At 33.8% G+C, this 5418-nt stretch overlaps 1 long non-coding RNA gene across 15 annotated transcripts; it reads right to left on the bottom strand.

Moving 5' to 3' along the window:
* LOC107643322 lies at window positions 157-4231 on the bottom strand. 15 transcript variants are annotated; one of them, XR_002362632.1, is made up of 11 exons: window positions 3796-4227; window positions 3550-3639; window positions 2544-2659; window positions 2152-2226; window positions 1917-2009; window positions 1473-1535; window positions 1113-1232; window positions 982-1024; window positions 666-767; window positions 318-531; window positions 157-239 (listed from the first exon to the last, which is right to left on the bottom strand). It is a non-coding gene; the product is annotated as an uncharacterized LOC107643322 (long non-coding RNA). The 15 variants fall into 15 exon arrangements; XR_002362631.1 differs by having other exon boundaries at window positions 2152-2207; window positions 3796-4226; XR_002362629.1 differs by having other exon boundaries at window positions 2152-2659; window positions 3796-4229.

Here is a 5418-nt window from a genome sequence, read left to right as displayed (position 1 = left end):
AAAATTCTCTTGAAAAGTAATAAAGTATAATACAAATTTAAACAACACAAATACTATAATTCTATGTTACATCAATGATTAGCACATAGTTAATAATCAAAAGTAAACAAATAGAGCCTAGTACAGATGCAATACAATAATTCAGCAGAGAGAATGAAGCAAAGTTCCCAATTTTTAATTAACCAGTATCCAGCACGAACATCATCTTGGACATAGGTACAGAGAACAAATCTGTCAAGCTATAATGGGAACAAGATTTACTTATATACACAGTTGGATGGTAGCTAAGAATTTTCACAGTAAAATTTGGTACCAACCTGTTTATTGATACAAATTTAGCCAAGGCTCATGATATTAGATACATCTCTCCTGATGCATGACGAAAATTACAACCTTAAATGCAAACAGGAAGTGCATACTTCAGGTTTGTCATCATCTCCTTCATCTTCCAACATCTCTCTAGCCACTTCCAATTTTCTATGCTTTCTCGGCAAATTTTTATGCATTGGCTAAAAATCCATCATGCAATTACTGAATAATGCATGGAAACAAGTTTGAATATATATCCTAATAGGTACAATAATAAAAACCACGTTCTTATTATGTGAGACAATAATATATATCAAATTTGAGGAATATCACAACAATGAAACAAGAAATTTTACCTTCGCTGCTTTTGCAGCAACCTTCTTTTTTTATCTCTGTTACAAACCAGGTTCTTTTGGGTGGGAAAAGATCTCTTCCTTATGAGTAATCATGTTTTCAGCCTGCCCATTTCATAAGAGCATGATTATATTTAAATGAAAAATCTTAGGAATGAGAAAATGCAGAGAGTAAATGGAAGGTTCAAAGCCACATAATATAACACTACTATTAGGAAGTACTATTTCTTAAACAATAATGTGAAGTGAACACACAGAATTGTAATCCAAGGCATCCCAGAACTCCAAGTAAATAAAATAATGAATCGCTAATCTATACCTTTGTGGCCCCTATTTCAGCTTTTATTAGGGCTCTTCCTTCCCTGGACCCCAAAAAAAGAAAATTGAGAATTTGAGATGCAAAAATACAGTACAGTAGTTAAAATAAGAGAACCATTAACAATCAAAAACCTCTATTCTTCAAGTATTTTTGCAATTTGATCCTCCAAATTGCCCAATTATATGAGACCATTTATGTATGGATCGCTCTGCTACAATTCGGCTCTTCAGCTTTGAACCAGCTCTCTTTTCCTAATCAATTGAAAACTAGCTTTAACAGAAAGATTATGTCCTTTAGACCAGCATAAAATTTTATTGTAAAATGATGTCAAAGGCAAGACCATTAGACCAGTATGAGATATTGTAACAAGTAACAATTAAGGTAAGCGAAACAAACTGAAGGATGCAAAACAAGAGTTGTAACACATGAAACATGTCAAAATTTTATTCATCAAAAACAGAGTTGACAACAACATGAATCACAGACTCTACCTGGTAAAGATTGCGAGAACATGCATAGTTGATAATTGTTTGAACACCCATGATGTCAAGGCCCTATAGGTAAAATAGGTTGACTGGGGTCAAATATATATCCAAAATTCCAAAGGAAAAAGCTAATAAGTCACTGTGACAACTTTGGATGTTTCTATCTAACTGAAGCAAGTTCACTATCCTTACAATGTGTCCCAATATAAAGGGTACAAACAAAGTAACGGAATGATTAATATTAATGTGGGACTCAAAGACCCAATAAAAGAAAAATGAACTTTAATTGATTCTTAAATGAACAGCCACATCAGTTGCAATCAAAAAGTCAACTTCTTGCTTCCTGAATTGTTCCAAAGCCTACCAAGCATGAGCAAAAAAATCCTAGCATAACACAAATATAAATATTAAGCAAACTTTATTGCCAATTTATTAATTTAAGAAACATACTTCAAGGCGCTGGGCTTGAGTAAGATTTTCATGAAGCTCAGCAGATTTCAGACCAGCTAATCCAAATATAATCTTCAACCTATGTGCAGCTTGCTTTGTTCCAATGTACGTAGAGATGATAGATAATCAACAAGAAGTTAGAGAAAATAAGACTAGCAGAATGAAATCAATGCAAATGAAGGAGCTAGGAAGTATACTTAAATCTAAAAGGTAGGAATAGTAATGTTATAATTACCGTGGCAAAAAATGACTTGAGTCACATGACACAGTCTGACAGAAAAATTGCAGTGCCTTAAATAACCAAAGGAGACTATGATAAGGTTAAAAATCATACCAACCATATATGGCTAAGAATTAGTTGTAATTAATATTTTAATCTTGAAACCAATGCGCACTTGCTTTAGAAACAATCAAAAGACAAATCCCATCACAGCTTTGGTAATCCAATAAAAACAAAACAAGAACATACTAAGCCAAGATTCTGATACATCAAGAATATTATAAGTGGCCTAAGCACTAATTTAATAAGGATATTTTTTATAATAATATAAAAGCATATAAAACCATTAAACTAAACTAAAAGAAGGGCATGTCTGGACAATTTTAAACTAAAGATATAAAAGACACCTTTAGTGAAGCTAATTCCCGCAACCCTTGCTCGACAAAACGTATGCTCTCAATATTTCCTTCCCCTGTAAGGTCCTTCAAGTCACGTTTATTTTCTTCCTCATCTACAATGCGACCTATGTGTAGCAGAAAAAAAATTGAGAGTAGTCAATCACTACAACTAATTGTCGAGAGTTAAATAAGGCAAATGAAAAAAGTTAGAAATAAAAATCACTACAACTAGATATATTTCAGAGCTATCAATTGCAACAAAATGGAAGTTTCTTCTAATACAAAGCTAATACTTTCTAAATATTTTATGAAACAGGAAGATGAAATTGCATTGCATTTTATAAGGGTTCTTCTTCTTTAAGTCTCACTTCTTGAATAAGGGTATTTTTTATGCCCAAAACAACAGCATTTTACTTTGATAATTCCTATAATCCAAACCATGAAACCTATTTACATTACTTAGCATTCATTTACATTACTTAGCATTCACAGGAAATAGAAACCTACAACTTCACACTTCTGTGATTGATATCAAATAAAGTAATGAACACCCCTATACCTCCCTATGTACACCATAATACAATAGAATGATAAAAATTTTGTTTTGCAATTGACTCTAGGCTGCAAAGATTTTGGCCATCAAATGAAATTGCCACAGGCTCATAGATGCAATTTAAGACAAGGGATGTTGCAAATTTATTGGTTGCTCTGCTGTGGCGGGAAGGAACTTATGCGGTGGATTATCATATTTGAAGAAAGCAGAGAAGTGAATGTGGTCGTCCATCATCAGATTAGGATTCTTAATGTTGGAAAAATTAGAAAGAGACCAGAGCACACGATTTCTTTTAATTCTCAAAGTTCTTCACACATCAAATTTCTTTTAATTCTTTGAATAAGAATATAATGCACAACTAAAATTGAATTCTTCCTATAGCATGTCATATAGAGATCATTAAACAAAAGGATAAATTTAGTTCAATTGTTGAACATAAAAGATACATGGAAAACAGTTTACCTTTTCCGCCTTAGAAGCAGCTTTCATAGCATTGCCATATAATTATTCTCTAAGAGATAGCTGACGCTTGAGCTTCCTATCTTTCAAATCCTACAAATTAATATTAAGAGATAATATCCAATTCGGTGTAACAATTCCTAATTTCAAAATCCAGAGTTCAAAATTGTAATGAAATCAAGTTCAGCTAACCCTAACTATTAGATATTATCAAATTTATGCAGAATTCCACATCAAGAGAAGCCCTACCGGCGGCGACGATCTTGTGCGTCTACGTGCAAGAACGGCAGCAGTGCAAGCGGCGGAGATGTGGTGTTGCAACAAGAGCAGCAACGGTGACCGAAAGACCTTGGCAACATAGATCTAAGATGAACAAACAATGACAGAGATGCGGATCTGAAGCAGATTGGATGGAAACAAAGTCCAAGGAGTAGGATGATGGACGGCGGCTATCGGCAATGGTTACAGTGGTGGTGATGGTGGTCGGCGATGGCAATGGTTACGCAAGTTAACCTAGGCCAGTAGCGAAATCAATCTTTCGTTGATGAAGAAAAGAGAGAGCGAGAAAGCGAAGAGAAACAAGGGATGGAAAGGGTTTGGGGAAGCTCGCAGGTGAAAGAGGAAGGCGAGACGCATTATGTAAAAGTGAAATTTTCATTTCTTTCTCTTACAGTGTTTTCAATTTGGATGAGATAAAAAATAAGGTGAGAATAAGATTTTAGCAGCAATAATGACAATAGCCACCATAATAATTTAAAAAAATTAAAATTAAAAGTAAAAAAAAAAGATAATAATTTTTTGAAAATAGTAATAATGGCCACTAAAACATACAGTAATAATGGCAAATATATAATTACCGCAAAAACATAACTTAAATTAAGAAATTAGTGGCCATTATGTTATTGCCACTAAAAATTTGTCGCTAAAACATAATTTTCTTATAGTGGTTCTTCTGTCCAAACATACTGCATTTCATCTTTAAGTTTAACTAAAGATGAGAAAACACGTGTGCATCCAGAAAGATTAGAGATAAAGTGTCGAAGAAAATTAACTTTCCCCAAAAAGGACTATACCTCTTTCTTGGACGTTGGTGGAGGTAACTCCAAGATTGCCTTATCTTTATTCTGATCAATAATCCCTTTCTTTTGGACCACGAATCCTAAAAAATTTCCAACTAAGACTCCAAATGCACACTTCAAAAGATTCATCTTTAAACCCTTTTTGCGCATAGTATCAAACACTTGCCGCAAATGATCGAGATGGTGGTTTATCGACTTTGACTTGACCATTATATCATCGATATATACCTCCATAAATTTTCTGATGGTATTCATAGCATGTTGATACGTCGCACCAACATTCTTTAAAGCAAAAGGCATATAAGTTCCTAATGCCCCAGGACATCGAAAAGAAGTTTTCGAGACATAATTCTTGGCTATAAAAATTTGGTTATATCCTGAATAACTATCTATGAAACTTAGAATTTCATTTCCTGCTGCAGAATCAACTAGCATGTCCACCACAAGCATAAAATATTCATCCTTGGGAATGGCATTATTTAAATCTCAAAAATCAATACATACTCGTAACTTCCCATTCTTCTTCATCAGCGGTACAATATTTGACACCCAATCAACATAGCGAGCTATTTAATGAACTTTGCTTTGATTAATCTTTCAATCTCCTCTTTAATCTTTAGATAAATTTCAGTGCAAAGCGTCTTGGCGCTTGCTTCACTGGCCGAGCAAATGGCTTCAAAGCCAACCGATGTTCTACCAAAGAACGATCGAACCAAGGCATCTCATGATAATCCCAAACAAAACAATCTTTATAGTTAATTAAAAGACTAATTAATTCTTTTCGAAATCGCTC

This window comes from Arachis ipaensis, chromosome B05 (genome assembly GCF_000816755.2).
Source record: "Arachis ipaensis cultivar K30076 chromosome B05, Araip1.1, whole genome shotgun sequence".
Taxonomy (NCBI): Eukaryota; Viridiplantae; Streptophyta; class Magnoliopsida; order Fabales; family Fabaceae; genus Arachis; species Arachis ipaensis.
This window is presented reverse-complemented; position numbering and strand designations above follow the sequence as displayed.